The sequence below is a fragment of the Schistocerca piceifrons genome, chromosome 5, assembly GCF_021461385.2.
Source record: "Schistocerca piceifrons isolate TAMUIC-IGC-003096 chromosome 5, iqSchPice1.1, whole genome shotgun sequence".
Classification (NCBI taxonomy): Eukaryota; Metazoa; Arthropoda; class Insecta; order Orthoptera; family Acrididae; genus Schistocerca; species Schistocerca piceifrons.
In genome coordinates this window covers 82,998,059-83,017,150 of record NC_060142.1, presented here as the reverse complement: position 1 = coordinate 83,017,150, position 19,092 = coordinate 82,998,059, and the positions used below count along the sequence as shown (strand labels likewise).

Genomic DNA, 19,092 nt, shown 5'->3' with positions numbered 1-19,092 from the left:
AGAACGTTAGCATGATCCCGGGCAAACTATTTTTATTTATCATCAAAAATATCAAACTATATAGCAGATTTTATGAAGCAACCTATGTGAGAGGTGGAAAGAAGTATATCTTCACATTTCATTAATCGTATCTTACTGACATATTCGTTCTATGTACTTCAACTCTTAACGAGGTGACTTTTTTTTGCAATATACAGTATAATACTAGGTAGTGGCTCTGTGACCCGTATGCTTGACCTGAGACTTAGGCAGCAAATTATTTTAAATTTTTAATTTAAGTTATACAACAAATATTTGTGTGTTGTTTACACACTCATTATTGATTTTATTGCACTAAATAATGCCTGTAGTATTTTTCTTTTTATCAGACAAATACTTCTGTGTGATTTTTTAAAACAGTACACTTAAACGACCCGTTAGAGAAATGATTTGTACATTATGAAAAAATGCAGTATCCCTGTAGAAATTAAATGATCGCATAAAACTAAATTCCAGAGTTCAGAGTTCAGAGTTGACATAAAAGTAGCACTCTGTAGGTTCAAAAAAAGTTTTTCGTCTATTTCTTGATCTATATCTCTGACATCTTCCATCATCCACCGACTAAAATTTCATCACACACATTTTGTACGAAGAAAACAGTACCGTAGTCCACGAGGTGTGGTCTAGCAAACCACAAACGTGGCGGTAACACGTGTCAGCAACAAATAAGGTGATACTGCACACGACAACAAAATATTATAGGGTTGGCCATTCAAGATGGGTAATAGAAGTATAGAAGCCTACCGCTAGAACACACCTATTGGGAGACCACACCTCATTAGCTAAGAGTTAATAAAATTCTGATAGCGCTTCGCATATGTCACTGCAGACATCACGAACTATCCGAAATATAGCAGCTACAGAAAATTCAAACCATTACTAACCTAAATGCCCCAGTTTGCTTATAACGAGAACGTAAATGGAAGCCTTTCTTAATGTTATGTTGGTCATCGGAATTTAATGTTCTGACTTTTAGTTTCCACCGCAGTTGTAACGAGAAGTCCGCGAAAAGCATCAATCGTCATTTGTCTAACGTTTTGCAATAATAGAAACGAAAGCAATTCAGCGTTAAGTGTACTACCTCCACAGATTTCACTCGAGTTCAAATTAAGACACCAGAATTCTGCTTTTCTGCACCATAACAGTGCGCTGGCCATACAAAATAATCATCGGAATATCATAGTATTACTTGGTCCCGTAACTATGTTGTAACCTGTCTGACAATTATTAGCGCCGAAGAACAATGACGCAGCGTTCGTACGCTGTGCGCTTTATATCGTGTTTTCTTCTGTTTCCTCCCGTGCACGCTTGTTCACAGATACATGCGACTGGTAGTGAACACCAGCGAATTGCCTGTGAATGCGCATTTGTTTGTTTGCATCTATTTGCTTCGGCGTAAATCAGTCTTTACACGCTTTCAGCGGTAACACTTCCACAAACTTTTCATATTTCAGCGACATCTGTTTGGTTCTAAGAGTCAACTTTGAGGAATCAATAATCAACGTTAACTGACGAAATACAGCACTTTGGTAAATCGTTGCCGCGTGGCTACTCCAGAGTATAAGTGTACAGTAGGTCCATGTCGCCGTAATGTTTTACAGAATGTGTTTATAACAGCACCAGTTTTCATTAGTCTGAACAGAGGTAGAAATCGTCTTCACGATGCCGCTGGAGATCATTTGCTGCTTTACTCTTTGCCTTTATCATTCAAAATCTCTTGTTACTTTCGCTCCCAGGCATTTTTCCATTTTTTCGATTTTTATTTCTCGAAAAAGATTCTCTTGCATTTGAAAACTCAAAGAATTTTATCCTAGTTTCGATTTTTTTACTGTTTTGTATTCATTTATCTGTTAGGTTCTTCTCTGTAAGTACCAGTACGTGTTATTTTCGTTCATTTTTTGTTCTAGTTTGCGTAATGGTTGAAATGTCTGTTCTTTCAGTTACTTTTTCTATTTCTTTCTTTATTTGCGTGTACGATGAATTTTGTCGATACATAAAGTTCTCTGAAACTGTGCATTTCTTGATAAAATTAATTGTTGTTTCCTACTTAAGCAAATGCTTTCTCCATTTGTCTTCTACTAAAGCATTATTTTGTTGAAGTTTGGAGAGTCCAAGGACATCTACATCCACATGGATACTCCGCAAATCACATTCAAGTGCCTGGCAGAAGGTTCATCGAACCACCTTCACAATTCTCTATTATTCCAATCTCGTATAGCGCCCGGAAAGAATGAACACCTGTGTCTTTCCGTACGAGCTCTGATTTCCCTTATTTTATCGTGGTGATCGTTCATCCCTATGTAGGTCGGTGTCAACAAAATATTTTCGCATTCAGCGGAGAAAGTTGGTGGTTGGAATTTCGTGAGAAGATTCCGTCGCAACGAAAAACGCCTTTCTTTTAATGATTTCTAGCCCAAATCCTGTATCATTTCTGTGACACTCTCGCCCATATTTCACGATAACACAAAACGTGCTGCCTTTCTTTTAACTTTTTCGATGTACTCCGTCAGTCCTATTTGGTAAGGATCCCACACCGCGCAGCAGTATTCTAAAAGAGGACGGACAAGCGTAGTGTAGGCAGTCTCTTTAGTAGGTCTGTTACATTTTCTTAAGTGTCCTGCCGATAAAACGCAGTCTAACCTTCCCACAACATTTTCTGTGTGTTCCTTCCAATTTAAGTTGTTCGTAATTGTAATACCTGGTATTTAGTTGAATTTACGGCTTTTAAATTAGACTGATTTATCGTGTAACCGAAGTTTAACAAGTTCCTTTTAGCATTCATGTGGATGACCTGACACTTTTCGTTATTTAGGGTCAACTGCCACTTTTCGCACCACTCAGATATCTTTTCTAAATTGTTTTGCAGTTTGTTCTGAACTTCTGATGACTTTATTAGTCGATAAACGACAGCGTCATCTGCAAACAACCGAAGACGGCTGCTCAGATTGTCTCCAAAATCGTTTATATAGATAAGGTACAGCAAACGGCCTGTAACACTACGTTTTTATTAGCATGATTACTAAAAGTTACGCAGGATAACGGCGTTAAAATATCTAAAATGCGAGGTAAAACAGAATCAGTGAAACTCCACCGGTCGCTAAGACTTTTTCGACTACGCTGCGGAGGTTTCGCCGCGAAACTTCTTACACATCGTCCATACAGTCCGATCTCTCCCCATATTCCATAGTTTTGCAGCCCGGAAGAGAGACATTCGTGGCCCTCGAATTGATTCGGACGAAGAGATGCATGTCTAGGTACAATCATGGCTCCGTAGGCAAACGGACACGTTTTTCCATGAAGGTATCTACCATCTTGTCTCACAGTGGGATAAATGTTCTATGGCATTTTCTCTTAAAATAATGAACGGTTTACTTACTTTTTCCATCTGTCTCGTTTCGATTTGACTGCCCCTATATAAAACCGCTTCTCGAATTATAATCTGTATCAGATAAACTACGAACATGAAGTCCGGTCTCCTAAAGGTTAGCATAGGAAATATTACGTTTGTAACACAGTTTTACGCAACAGTTAATTGAAACAGCTGTCTACGATGATAACTGGTTTCTGTCGTTGCCGTGGTTTCATTACACGAGGCATGTTTACAAATTAACGAAGATTTTGTAATTTAGTTTGTTGTATTAGTATCGGCAAACATGTCTGAAAAGTTTCTGTTTGTGTAAAATGAGGTAAGATAATTTGTATTAAAGTTACTATAAGAACGGAATAAAGAGTAGCAAAGTTTGGGATATATCAAATGTTGCATTTAACGTGTGTGCTATTAGTGAAAGAAAGATTTACATGTGGTACAAGGGTTTCGAAGATGGCTGAGAGAATGTTGAAGATGAAGAGCACTCTGGACGCCCCGGGACATCATCTTCAATCGACTACATTGTTCAGAAAGTGAAAGAAATTGTTATGAACTATCGTCAAATTATTATCAGAGAAGTCACTGATGATATTTACATATCAACTGGTTCATGTATGAAGTTTTTTTCGGATGTTTTGGGTATCAACCGTGTGAGGGCCAATTTGGTCGAAAATGATATTCGAAGAAACAGAGCGGCGAGTTCACATTTGAAGACTATGCTCATTGTGCCTTAAGTTTAACGCCGTTTGCGCGAAGCAGTCCCTAAAAAAAAGAGGCTATCGATTTTCAGGATCGAATGAGTCTCATTGATAGACCTGTTGCATGTCGTATGTGTTGGTTACTTGAGTAACGAGTTTTCCACAACACTATGTACCGTAATTTTTTTTAATTTTTTTATTTACACTTCCAGTTCCGTAGGGCCAAATTGAGGAGCAAATCTCCAAGGTCATAGAACGTTTCTGTACATGAAATTACAACATAAAAGTAATAACAGATAAAAATAAAATATTTATGAACCCGAAAAAAGTCAATCCATTAGTTTAAGTAAACGCAATCAACAATACAACAAGAATCAGCTTAATTTTTCAAGGAACTCCTCGACAGAAAGCGCGTGGATTACTGCTAAGATTTTTGAATTCGAATGCTAGCTTATTGAAAATGGATGCAGCAGTATGCTGCACACCTTTCTGCACAAGAGTTAAGGAAGTCCTATCCAAATGCAGGTTTGATTTCTGCCGAGTATTGACTGAGTGAAAGCTGCTTATTCTTGGGAATAAGCTAATATTGTTAAGAAGAAATGACAGTAAGGAATATATATATATATATTGAGAGGCCAACGTCAAAATACCCAGACTTGTTAACAGGGGTCGACAATAGGTTCGTGAAAACTTACACCACTTATTGCCCGAACCCCCTGATTCAGAGTCAAAAATACCCCTTTAGAATGGGAAGAGTTACCCCAAAAAATAATGCCATACGACATTAGCGAATGAAAATAAGCAAAGTAGACTAATTTTCGTGTTCAACGATCACTTCAGATACAGTTCGAATAGTAAAAATGGCAGCAGTAAGTCTTTGAACAAGATCCTGAACGTGGGATTTACAGGACAGTTTACTATTTATCTGAACTCCTTGAAATTTGAATTGTTCAGTTTCACTAATCATATGTCCTTAATGTGAAATTAAAACGTCAGGTTTTGTTGGATTGTGTGTTAGAAACCGTAAAAACTGAGTCTTACTGTGATATAGCGTCATTTTATTTTCCACACGCGATGAACTGCACTATTTGAAACTGAGCCATGTTGCACACAACATCCTTTACTACCAATATAGTCTCGTCAGCAAACCGAAATATTTTAGAGTTACTCGTAATACTAGAGGGCATATCATTTATAAAAATAAGGAACAGGAGTGATCCCCAACACCGATCCCTGGAGCACCCCCAACTTTACCATACCCCACTCAGATCCCACATCACAGCCATTCTCAACATTGTGAATGATGACCTTTTGCTGTCTGTTGTTAAAGTACGATATGAACCAATTGTGAGCTACTCGCCGTATTCCGTAATGGTCCAGCTTCTGGAGCAATATTTTGTGATCAACACAATCAAACGCATTCGTCGAAACAAAAAATATGCCTAGCGTTCGAAACCTTTTGTTTAACCCATCCAGTACCTCAGAGAGAAACAGAATATAGCATTTTTAGTTTTTAAATGACTTCTAAAGCCGAACTGTACATATGATAGCAAATTGTGTGATACACAATGATCAATTATCCTTACATACACAGCCTTTTCAATAACGTTAGCTAACACTTATGGCATAGAAATAGGTCTAAAATTGTCTACATTATCCCTCTCTCCCTTTATATAAAGCGGCTTTACTACTGAGTACTTTAATCGCTCAGGAAACTGACCATTCATAAAGGAAAAATTACAAATATGGCTAAATACAGAGCTAGCATGCGCAGCACATTACTTTAATATTCTGCTAGGCACTCCATCATATGCATGAGAGCCCTTGGTCCTTAGTGATTTAATTATTGATTCAATCTCCCCTTCGTCTGTGTTACAGAGGAGTATTTCAGACATCAATCTCGGAAAGGCATTTGCCAAGAAAGTTATATGATTCCCTGTAGAAAGTAAATTTTCATTTAGTTCACCAGGAATGCTCAGAAGGTGATTGTTAAATACTGTACATACATCTGATTTATTAGTAACAAATATTTTTACTACGAACTGACTTTATATCATCGACCTTATACTGCTGACCAGACACTTCCTTCAGAACTGACCACATGGTTTTAATTTTATCCTGTGAAGTAGCTGTTCTACTTGCATACCACATACTCTTTGCCTTCCTACAAATATTTTAAGCACCTTACAATACTGTTTGTAAAGGGTTACTGTAGCTTGATTGTTTTTTTTTGTGGTTTTAGGGCGCAAAACTACTATGGTCATTAGCGCCCAGCCCGTGACGTAGGAAACAGGAAAAAAAACGAAATTTAAAATCAGCAGCAAGGGGAACAAAGTCATAAAATTTGAGAAACTAAAGGCAGAAGGAATGCTTAAAAATCCACTATAGAAAGGGATTGGTTGTCCCCCCAAAAAAAAAATCAAATGACTGACGTCATTTCACTGTCACTAATAAACTGTAGAACGCGGTCAGCTGAGCGCGTGTCATCTGCTAAAATCAACGATAGATCAGGCGATAGCTGTAGACGGGAGCGTAACGGATTAAAATAGGGGCATTCAATTAAAAGGTGTCTGACCGTCCACAGCTGAGAGCAGTGGGGACAGAGTGGGGGAGGATCACCGCTTAAAAGATGTCGATGGCTAAAAAGACAGTGCCCTATCCGGAGTCTAGCTAAAATTACCTCCTCCCGACGACGCGTTCGGGAGGAAGAGGTCCAAGCGCAAGGAAGGGCTTTCGCTTCCCGCAATTTATTATGGGGAAGTGTTGACCAATGCGCATGCCATAAATGAGCAACTTGGCGACATAAACCGCTCCGTAGATCGGTAAACGGAAGAGACTGAATAGCTGGCCGAGGAAGAGAGACTGCAGCCTTGGCCGCTATATCGGCCGCCTCATTCCCACAGATACCAGCGTGTCCCGGGAGCCAGAGGAACGCCACTGAGACGCCCCCCAGGTGGAGCAAGCGCAGACAGTCCTGAATCCGGTGGACCAGAGGGTGCACAGGGTAAAGAGCTTGGAGACTTAGGAGAGAGCTGAGAGAATCTGAGCAGATTACGTACTGCATCCGCTGATGGCGGCGGATGTAGTGGACAGCCTGGAGAACAGCGTAAAGCTCCGCAGTATAAACCGAACACTGGTCGGGAAGCCGAAAGTGATTTGGGGTGTCGCCAACAATATAGGCACTCCCTACACCTAACGATGTTTTCGAGCCGTCGGTGTAAATAAATGTGGCTTCCGTCATTTGTGCACATAGAGCAGCAAATGCCCGACGGTAGACAAGTGTAGGGGTACCATCCTTTGGAAATTGACATAGGTCACGGAGCAAGTCGATCCGGGGACGGAGCCAAGGCGGTGCTGTACCCCAAGTTGTCAAGAAGGTTGTAGGAAAGCGGAAGGAGAGAGAATGGAGCAGTTGACGGAAGCGGACTCCCGGGGGTAGTAGGAAGGAGGAGCGGCCTGCATACCCGACATCAAAGGAGGTGTCGAAAAAAAGGTCATGGGCTGGATTAGCAGGCATGGAAGACAGATGGCTAGCATAACGACTCAGAAGGACTGCCCGCCGATTGGACAGCAGAGGTTCAGCAGTCTCAGCATAAAGGCTTTCCACAGGGCTGGTGTAAAAAGCTCCAGACACTAAACGTAATCCACGGTGGTGGATAGAGTCGAGACGACGAAGAATAGACGGCCGAGCAGAGGAGTAGACTATGCTTCCATAATCCAATTTCGAGCGCACTAAGGCGCGATAGAGGCGGAGAAGGACCACTCGGTCCGCTCCCCAGGAGGTACCATTCAGGACACGGAGGGTGTTAAGGGAACGCAGACAACGAGCCGAAAGATAGGAAACGTGGGAGGACCAGCACAGTTTTCTGTCAAATATAAGACCCAAGAATTTAGCGACGTCGGAAAACGGAAGGTTGACAGGACCTAGATGTAAGGAGGGCGGAAGAAACTCCTTACGTCGCCAAAAATTAACACAAACGGTCTTACTGGGTGAGAAACGGAAGCCGGTTTCGATGCTCCACGAGTGGAGGCGATCGAGACATCCTTGAAGACGTCGTTCAATAAGGCTTGTCCGTTGAGAGCTGTAGTAGATCGCAAAATCGTCCACAAAGAGGGAGCCCGAGACATCAGGAAGGAAACAATCCATAATTGGATTAATGGCGATGGCAAACAGTACAACACTCAGCACGGAGCCCTGGGGTACCCCGTTTTCTTGGGAGAAAGTACGGGAGAGAGTAGTGTTCACCCGCACCCTAAATGTGCGCTCTGCCATAAATTCGCGAAGAAAAAGGGGCAACCGGCCTCGGAAGCCCCAAGAGAACAGTGTGCGGAGGATGCCTGTCCTCCAACAGGTATCGTATGCTCTCTCCAGATCAAAAAATATTGCTACCGTTTGGCGTTTCCGGAGAAAATTGTTCATGATATAAGTGGAGAGAGCAACAAGATGGTCAACGGCAGAACGATGCTTTCGGAATCCGCATTGGGCTGGTGTTAAAAGACTGCGGGATTCCAGCCACCAAGCTAAACGGTAATTCACCATACGCTCCAAAACCTTACAGACACTACTCGTGAGAGAAATGGGGCGGTAGCTAGAGGGGAGATGTTTCTCCTTTCCAGGTTTCGGAACGGGAACGACAATAGCTTCCCGCCATCGCCTGGGAAAGGTACTGTCGGTCCAAATTCGATTGTAAAGGCGAAGGAGGTAACACAGGCTATGGGTTGATAAATGCAGCAACATTTGGACATGGATACCATCCGGTCCTGGGGCGGAGGAGCGAGAAGAATAGAGTGCATGTTGGAGTTCCCGCATGGAGAAAACAGTCTTGTAGCTTTCGCGATTTTGAGAGGAGAAAGCAAGATGTCGCACTTCCGCTGCACGTTTCTTCGGGAGAAACGCTGGCGGGTAATTTGAAGAGCTCGAAATCTCAGCAAAGTGCTGACCCAATGAGTTAGAAATTGCGACGGGGTCCACTAAGGTATCATGCGCGACAGTGAGCCCAGAGACCGGGGAGAAACTAGGCGCGCCTGAGAACCGTCGAAGCCGACTCCAAACTTCCGAGGAGGGAGTCAAGGTGTTAAATGAGCTAATAAAGAATTTCCAGCTTGCCTTCTTGCTATCGCGGATGACGCGACGGCATCGCGCACGGAGCTGCTTATATCGGATACAGTTGGCCAAAGTTGGATGGTGACGGAAAATGCGAAGAGCACGTCGCCGCTCACGTATTGCGTCACGGCATGCCTCATTCCACCAAGGAACTGGGGGGCGCCGGGGCAATTCGGAGGTGCGTGGTATTGAACGTTCCGCAGCTGTGAGAATAACGTCGGTAATGTGTGTGACCTCATCGTCGACGCTGGGAAAGCGACGGTCATCGAATGTCGCTAGAGACGAAAAAAGTGTCCAATCGGCTTGGGCAAACTTCCAGCGTCGCGAGCGCATATATGGCAGTTGAGGCTGCAGTCTAAGAACACATGGAAAGTGGTCACTCGAGTGTGTATCATCAAGGGCGAACCATTCGAAGCGCCGAGCTAGCGGAACAGTACCGACCGCAAGGTCCAAATGAGATAAATTTGTCGTGGAGGCAGACAAAAATGTGGGGACCCCAGTGTTGAGGCAGACTAGATCCGCTTGGTGGAAGACGTCTAGCAATAGTGAGCCACGTGGACAAGGATGTGGAGATCCCCAAAGCGGGTGGTGGGCATTGAAGTCCCCAACCAGCAAATAGGGGGGTGGAAGCTGACCAAGAAGATGAAGGAGATCAGCTCGTGCCATTGGTGTGGACGATGGAATGTATACCGTACAAAGAGAGAACGTATATCCAGAAAGGGAAAGACGGACGGCGACAGCTTGGAAGGAACTGTTTAAGGGGATTTGGTGATAATGGAGAGTATAGTGGAGCAGAATCATGAGTCCTCCATGAGCTGGAGTGCCTTCAACAGAGGGGAGGTCATATCGGACGGACTGAAAATGAGGGAGAACAAAGCGTTCATGGGGACGCAGCTTTGTTTCCTGAAGACAGAAGATGACCGGCGGGTAGGATCGTAAGAGGATCGACAATTCATCCCGATTGGCTCGAATGCCGCGGATATTCCAGTGGATAATGGACATAGGGTGAACAGGAAATGGAGGAACGTGACCAAGGGTGCTGTCAACTCAACGACTGCTCAGAGCTTGCGACCGACAGCATGGAATGGCATTCAGTCGAAGGCAGAAGGTCCTGATCCATAGGTTGGTCAGGAGCAGCTCCAGCCACCAACGATCGGCCAGTTGACCGGCCACCAGCAGTGCGCCTCGGCGACACAGAAGACGGCCGAGGGCGATTTCCGCCAGGTGGTGCTGTAGATGGGACACGCCTTGGCGGAGAAGGAGAGGAACTGTGTTTCTTCGTAGCCTTCTTGGAAGTATGATGTTTAGATGAAGGAGGAGCCGATGGTTGTGAAGTTGCGGTGCGTAAAAACTCTTCACGAGAATGCTCTTTCTTCGAAGACTTGGCGTCTGACTTTTGGGCTCGAGATTTAGCAGAACCCGACGAAGGGTGAGCCATTGAGTGGGCAGGCGAAAGTGGTGAGGTTGAACGGGCGATCTTTGCGCTGGCCGATCTGACGACCGTGGTACTAAAGGTGAGGTCGCAAGTCTGCGTGGCCGCCTCCTTTTTTGGCCGAGGAGAAGCAAGGACAGCGCTGTATTTTCCTTTCTGAGGCACAGTGGGCTGTCGACTGGCGAGTAACTTTCGAGCAGCAAAGGTTGACACCTTTTCCTTCACTCTTATTTCCTGGATGAGTTTTTCGTCCTTAAAAACGGGGCAATCTCGAGAGGAAGCAGCGTGGTCACCCATACAGTTGATGCAGCGAGGGGATGGAGGTGGACAAGCACCCTCATGGGCATCCTTGCCACACGTAACACATTTGGCCGGATTGGAACAGGACTGGCTGGTGTGATTGAACCGCTGACATCGATAGCAACGCGTGGGGTTTGGGACATAAGGGCGAACGGAAATTATCTCATAGCCTGCTTTGATTTTTGATGGGAGTTGAACTTTGTCAAATGTCAAGATGACAGTGCGTGTTGGAATGATGTTCGAGTCAACCCTTTTCATAACCCGATGAACAGCTGTGACGCCCTGGTCAGACAGGTAGTGCTGAATTTCTTCGTCAGACAATCCATCGAGGGAGCGTGTATAAACGACTCCACGCGAGGAATTTAAGGTACGGTGCGGTTCCACCCGGACAGGGAAGGTGTGGAGCAGAGAAGTACGCAGCAATTTTTGAGCCTGGAGGGCACTATGTGTTTCCAACAACAGGGTGCCATTCCGTAATCTGGAACAAGACTTGACAGGACCCGCAATTGCGTCGACACCTTTCTGAATAATGAAAGGGTTGACCGTGGAAAAATCGTGACCTTCGTCAGACCGAGAAACAACAAGGAACTGTGGCAACGATGGAAGAACCGTCTGTGGCTGAGACTCAGTGAACTTACGTTTGTGAGCAGACATAGTGGAAGGTGAGGAAACAATTGCGGAAGAATCCCCCATGATTACCGGCGTCTCCGATGGCGCGCTCCTTCCTTGTGGGGGCCCTCACCGAGGGCACACCCGCCTTAGGTGATTGTTCACACCTCAGGTCACACCTCCCGACAAACGGACGGAGGGACCAATCGGCACTTTCGGAAGGTATCAGCTCGGGTAATCACCCCTCCCTGGGCCTGGCCGTTACCAGGGGGTACGTACGTGTCCTACCTGTCTACCCAGGGCGGGGAATTACGCGTTACCCCGTCACCGGCTACGCATGGAAGTGCGTGGGTCGGCCTTCAGACACGCACAGGGAGGAAGAAAGACAGGGAAAGGAAAGAAGAGAGGTCTCAAACGCCGCAGCGGAGAAAAGGGTAAAGAGAAGAGGTAAGGAAAAGAGAAGGACGAAGAAAGATGAAGACATACAAGCAAGGAAGGCGAAGAGTGCGGAACATTTACAAGCGTCCGTCTCCAGACGTAGGCACAAACCATACTCCCAGAGGGGGAGAAAGGGAAGGAAAGAGCCAGAGGTGAGGGGGGGGGGGGGGCGAAGATGGGGGATGGGGAAGGATACGGAAAGGGGGGGTAGGCAGCCCGGAAAAGAAGGAAGGCCACATTAGCTCGGGGTCCCGTGCTCGCTACACACGTATCCACAAAAGAGTTGTGGATCCCCTGGAGGGGTAGCTTGATTGTAACCACTTCTAACATTTTAATATAATTCCCGCTTTGTTCTACATTATATCCATCTACTCAGCCACTCAGGCTGCCTGTTACTGCAAGTACCCCGTTTACAACGTTCTAATGGAAAGCAAATTCTGAAAGAGCGTGAAGAATGTGTTAAGGAAAGAATTATATTTGTCATCTATGTTAATGGCACTATAAACATCCTGCCACTCTCGTTCCCTGATGAGGTTTAAAAACACTCCTATTGCTGTTGGATTAACTTTCCTACCTAGTTTTTAATTATATGGGACATTTGTTTGAGTACAAAAGCCTCTCAGTGTTAAAATTTGTGTTCATGGTCTGAAAGGCCATTCACCCTTTTACTAACAGAATGCCCATCTAGTAATGAAGAATAAGTAAAAATACTGTGTATGACTGTGCCGCTGTTCTCCTGCACCCTAGATGGAAAAAAATGGTGTCTGCGTCAGATGGTATGAGTTTAGGAGATCTACTACAAAGTGAATCAATTTAGTTTGAGCAGAAATGTTCTGTAGTCAGAGTTAGGGGACCTATAAACAACAACAACAATTAGAAATTAAGTTTAACTAAATTCAACTGCCCTGCACAACATTCAAATATCTGTTCAGTGCAGTGCCGTGATACGTCTATGGACTCAATTGGAATACCGTTTTTTGTTTTTTTACGTACAAAGCCACTCCCCCATCCCGCAAGGAACTCCTTGAAAAAACAGCCAGCTAATCTGTATCCTGGTAAAGGAAGCCTCTGAATTGTCAAACGTTACGTTTATTCACCTATCCTTTCCCGCACGATCGTGCAGACACCAAGTTTCGTATTCCTCCTATTTCTTGTCCTCAGCGGACTGTCTCTCGTTATGATTTCTATCCAGAATGCAGTTAGTTTCCGACTCGGGCGGAATCGTCAATATTCGAAATTCTGCAATTCCTTTGTTTCATACGCTACGATTCCTCTGTACGGCAAACAGCCGACTTTTCTACAGCCAACAGCGTTAAATGGGGTATTAAGAGAGATACGGCAATTGGCCAGTAGAGAACTACCGCCGTCCGGCGATTGCACAGATTGGGTTGTTTATTAACATCGTGGTCCATTGCACTACTTAATACTACGTGTGTGTGTGTGTGTGTGTGTGTGTGTGTGAGAGAGAGAGAGAGAGAGAGAGAGAGAGAGAGAGAGAGAGCGGGGGGGGAGAGGGGTAATGCACAGTATATGGACGTACCTCTGTCTTGCCAGTGCAGAGGTCGGCCCCCGTACGACAGAACTGCCATGTTTGCCCGTAGTGCAGTGGCCTACTTGAGACAAAGGCGTAATGACAATTCTTGCAACTTCAGTTTGATAGTCGTCTGCTGTTAACGACACATTTCAAGTGGCGCATTGAAGAGCGTGTCGATAGGCACTTACTTGGTATCTGGTAGGGTAGTATATGGCTTGGTGGAAAGTTTGGGTTAGGTGTCAGCAAATAAGAAAGCTTGGCGGTAGAATCAGTTCGCGAGGCCGCCTGGTCAGCAGGCAGAGGGACACTTTCGATTAGACTCTCTTCTGCCGCTTGCTGCTGTGAAAACGTGCCGAAATGTATAGTAGAGAAGCTTTATGTAGACGAGCAGTCTGCAAACTGTTAAATAGGTCGCTGACAGACAAGTCCCTGACTAGATGCAAACTGACTTCTTATGAGTGAATACAATTTGGAATCATAAGCAGACTCCCCACGGTGATTCTGCTTATGATCGCTACTAAAACAACATGTGCTTTTGTATGTATCTGCAACGCGACGTTCCTCGATATCCGAATTGTGTAGTATTGGAATAATAAAGTCAGCTTGCACCCAACGATTTTTTTCCCCTCTCGGCGTCCGTTTCAGCATTTTGCAGACCGTACAGATCTTTCGACACTGTCGCATACCTCCTCCGTGACTTCATGTCGCAAGTAAGTTACCTTCTCGTGTGTTAACGAACTGGGCACATTTAGGCGTCTTCGTCCTGGACTATGGTAAGATGATTGCTCGCAGGCATGACTGATGCATTTGCGTAATTTTACGTTACAGGTTTCTTCAGCTTGAAATTGGAGAAAACCTGATTCCTTTACGCGAGACACTTTGCTGTCGCATCTAACGTGGGTAACGTTAGCTTTTTGTTCTAGTTCACAGCTTGCTTAGAACAACGGAGAATCTATGTCCAACTTTTATGCAGTTATCTGATCTAGCAAGTTCTTTATCTCATTGCTCTTCTACTCATCAAATAGTATTTCAGGCTTTAATGTTAATGTGTGGTGATTCTGATTTGTCTATTGTGTACGGATTGTAATGTAAAGACATGTAGTATATTGAGTGGGAACCATATACGAAACATGAAATTTTGTATTAAATACTGAGTAATATATTAAGTGAATATTATTTGGGAATTTTACGAACATGTTTTTCACTCCCTCTGCCTTATTTTAGGCTAAACTTGCACGTATTCTGTATCTCCACAGGTGTTCCCTCCTTTTGGAACTACGTTCTCGAATGTTCTACATTCGCTTTAGCGGTATTTCAAGCCGAGAGGGAATAAACTGCCTTCACTAGTGCTTAAATTTTTACTTTAAAGGAAATTTTCAGCTATGGAGATAAGTTCGTGTTACTGTTTAACTTCAAGAAATGTGCTTGCAGAGATAGAGGCTTCGAGATAAAATTCTCTCATCACACTAGCTCAGTTCCTTGCAATTTATTTGGTGTTACAGGACACAGAGTGCAAAAACATTGGCACATCACAAATTACCGGTATAAGGGGTTATTCATTCATATGTGAACTGTGCAGTTGTATGAGGTCTGTTGCAAGGATTACTGTTTCAGTTTTTTCTAGGTTTAACTCTTGGTAAACCCCCATTTTAATTATTCAGCTGCGCGCCCGGAAGTCAAGTTGGCTCTTTATATAAAGGTAATATTTCAGGGCATAAAATCTGGGGGTCATAGTTTCTTATGACCTCACGGGTTGAAGTATAAAATATTAGAAAGGCTCTAAAGTTTGTCGCCACTAATTCCAGAACAGCAGTGATGACTTAATTAGCATGTAGAAGACAAAAATCCTATCTAAATGACGCAATGACGAGCACGGTTATGCTCACATTTTGCTAATACAGTAAAGAAGTATTAATGTGTAATGGTTACATCAGTAATGACGTTGAGGAACGAATACTGTTTCGACAATACCGCACACATACGGTACAACATCTAGTCGTTACTTTTCCAGTTCCACTCATTAGAGCACAAATGCCCCCATCGTCTTACCGCTGAACGCCGAGGTACGGTCGTCACTACAAGATCCGGGCAACGAACGACCGCTGCACAGAGCTGCAGCTGAGCACCCTCCAAAGCCAATCTGCTCGGTGCACTGATAGCTCCTCTGGACACGCTGAGTGGTGGGGGTCGCGATGGCACAGTAATAGCAGCCGCCGGCTCTTGCCAGGCAGCATTCCCTCGCCGTGCCAAACTGAGGCAGACTGTCTGACGCCACACGTATGTCGGAACGGCGGAGTCACGCTGAAGGCAGACGAAGAATACTGGATCTATTCCAGGAGTTACGGGCCGAACAAAACATCTCGTTGCGAGAAAGAGAGGAGTTTATTCTGCGTGACTGAGGAAAAGTGAAATAACTCTAAACAGACACGACCGGTATGGCCTTCGACGATATTCAGCGTGCCGTGCAGTTGAAGCTGGTTGACGGGTGAGTACGTGAGACTCGACAACCGTCTCCAGAGGCGTTTCGTGCCATACTATCCTACCACTGATGGTGCTGGAGGAATCTGAAAAGCACTCGCTGCTCCTAAACTAACCGTTAATGTCGAGTAGTCTTCATGAGACCTGGCAATGAAAGAGATGCAATATACTATTTAGATGTGGGTCGAACTGCGTCAGAGAGGACCTAGCGGCCAATCCTTTTCCTCCATGCCATACTACTGTAGGTGCATGCTTTTGAAGCAGTCTGGGGCTGTAGATATACGGCGATAATGAATATGAAAATGGGCAGATCAGTTGAAGGGAAATGGACATCCCCAAAATAGGCAATGAGAACATTGGCCAGTCACATATAGAACACAAATTTTCGAGATACAAAGGAACTACAACAACTGGCCCACGAAATATGGAAACGCAAAAACTTTCAGGAAAAAGAGTAAATGCAGCAAAATGCACTGATGAATCATGACGACCACCGTAACAGTATTTTTATCCTGTTTTGGATCGCAATATACTCCTGCAAGCGATTTTACTTAGCATGGATTCAGCACCTCCTTTATAGGTTTCCGGAAGTGTGTGGCACCGAATGTCCACAAAAAGGTAACAGAATTCCCTTTCAAACAGTGGAATTGTTCTTGCACTTTTAACTAATTTTGACGTCATTGCTTTTAATTTCAGCGTAAGTAAGTTTTCAAGCTGGTAACCTTTGTGTATGTGACGTGGTACGAAAGATATAAGCGGAGCAGAGACGAATGCGGAATCGTCCTAGCGACGAGTACAGATTAGACGAATTTGGTCCCCAAGATATCAATGAGAGATGTTATGCCTCAGACCACTGTCGCACGATTCTGGACACATGACACGGACAGTTATTCTTTTGGAAGACGCCAATGCCATCATGGAAAACATGAAATGTGACGCTGGTGCAGGCGATCCGCAACAATATTCACGCACACCGCAGATGTCAAGGTGCCTTGTATTAGGACCACCTATCCCACGGAATCCAAAGTGAATGTACTCCACAGCATAATACTGCCATCACATCATGTAAAGCTTAAAAAAACCATATCTCCTGATGATCCTTTTTATATTGGTGTATTGTTAGCGATAGTAAACCTAAAGCTAATGATAATATTCTGTCTGAAATGAAGTACATCCTAGAGCATAGTGTATCTAGCTTTTTGTAAAACGGAGGGGCGAACAACATTTTAAATAAAGACCTATCTTTACACCTGATTTTTTTTATGCCAACTGGGTACAAATCCGTTACTATCCTGACGGTCTCCGCCTTGGCTTCCCGGTTTCCGATGAATAGCACATATCGATAAATTAGCGTTAAAGTTTTGCGGCAATAAAATTAACGATGCTGCAACTATATTAGTGCTGGTGGAGATTTGGTACCGCAACCAAATTGTGACGATCTAAGGCAGAGGCGGGCAAACGCTGCACGCGGCTCGTGAGCGCACAGCGCTGCACGTGTGCTGCTCGCGTGCAATCGTCGAATGGGGCAGTGGCGACAGCCGGCAGGTTGCGGCAGTGTAGTACAAGGCTGAGCCGCGGACGTTGATGCGAAGCGACCACTACGTAGTGAACGTTGTATTTCAAGAACCGGAAAATGCAGAGTGAATCAAGGAAACGGAGACGTGGAGATTTGCTATCTTTTAAAAAGTAATGGGAGAATCATTTTTTCTTTGTGCAAAGACATGAAAATTCGAAATGTTTAATATGTGGCAGTATTCTCGCTGATCAGCGGAAGTTTAGAATTGAAGGCCATTATAACAAATTTCACAAGGACGAGTACAATTTATTGTCGGATTCTGAGCGGATGGGGAAATTGACTGAGCTTAAGAAGAGCGACCTGACGATATTAGATGCATCTGTCCTAGTTGCCGTTGTCACGAGAGATCTGCGACTTTCTCTCGTCATGTCTCTCATCTAACTGATTTAACATTTTATGGAGCACTGTTTTCAATTTTTCAGGACGACAACAATAATAGCACAGCGGTACGTGCAAGCCATAAAATTGCGCTTAATATAGTGAGAGCTGGAAAACCATTTGCTGAATTAATAAGCCTCGGTTAAGAGCAAACGTAAGTGATGAAAATTTACGTAACTGTTTGCGTTTGTCTGTATGCAGAAATTTTGTTCCAGATATTAAACGTATTGTAAACTCCACCTGTGATAATTAAATAAAACGTATCGTAGTTAATAGGTACTCTTTCAAACCATGATTTATTTCAAGCACTCCTGCTAACCTTATTCCATCATTCAAGAAAGCAAGCTAGGAAAACAAAACGCATTACAGAGGAAGGAGTGGACAGAAGGTATGGTGGGGAGGGGAGGTAAGCGGGTGGCCAGCTTGCCCCTGTGTGCACGCAGAACACCTGTTAACTGCACGCGTGCAAGTGCACCGCACACGTGCAGGATTCCTGCCCGCCCCTGATCTAAGGGGACAGTATAGAGAGACCGACATACACTCATGCTCATAAATTAAGGATAAAGCTGAGACATGGTGAAACAACGCTCTGGTGGGCGGTTTGCGGGTCTAAATCACCTCGGGGTATGGCCATGCGGTGCATTTCACCTGCGGTCATCGCACGGTGGCGCTGGCAGCAGCCCACATATGCAGAGGTGTGTTGGTGCATGACAGAGTACGGTGCAGCGAGTAAGTGTGCAGACGTTTTCAGACGTGCTAATGGTGACTGTTTGTTGAAAATGGCTCAAAGAATACATATTGATGACGTTATGAGGGGCAGAATACCAGGGAGACTGGAGGCTGGTCAAACACAGCTGGTAGCAGCACATGCCCTCCGTCTGCCACAAAGCAGACAGGAAACGCGTCCAGGCGCTACAGTACGGGACATCCACAGTGTACAACACCACAAGAAGACCGATATCTCACCGTCAGTGCCCGCAAACGGCCACGGAGTACTGCAGGTAGCCTTGCTCAGGACCTTACCGCAGCCACTGGAACAGTTGTCTCCAGACACACAGTCTACAGACGACTGAACAGACATGGTTTATTCGCCTGGAGACCTGCAAGGTGCATTCCACTGACCCCTGGTCACAGGAGAG

General features: G+C 44.5%; 1 protein-coding gene across 1 annotated transcript in view; it reads right to left on the bottom strand.

Moving 5' to 3' along the window:
* Positions 1 to 15,660, bottom strand: part of LOC124798595 (protein rolling stone-like) — a 137,555-nt gene extending 121,895 nt beyond the window's left edge. Inside the window, exon 1 of the mRNA XM_047262062.1 lies at positions 15,571 to 15,660. The gene's annotated coding sequence lies outside the window, so the exon portion shown is untranslated. The remainder of the gene's footprint in view (positions 1 to 15,570) is intronic.
* Between the last annotated feature and the right edge of the window lie 3,432 nt (positions 15,661 to 19,092).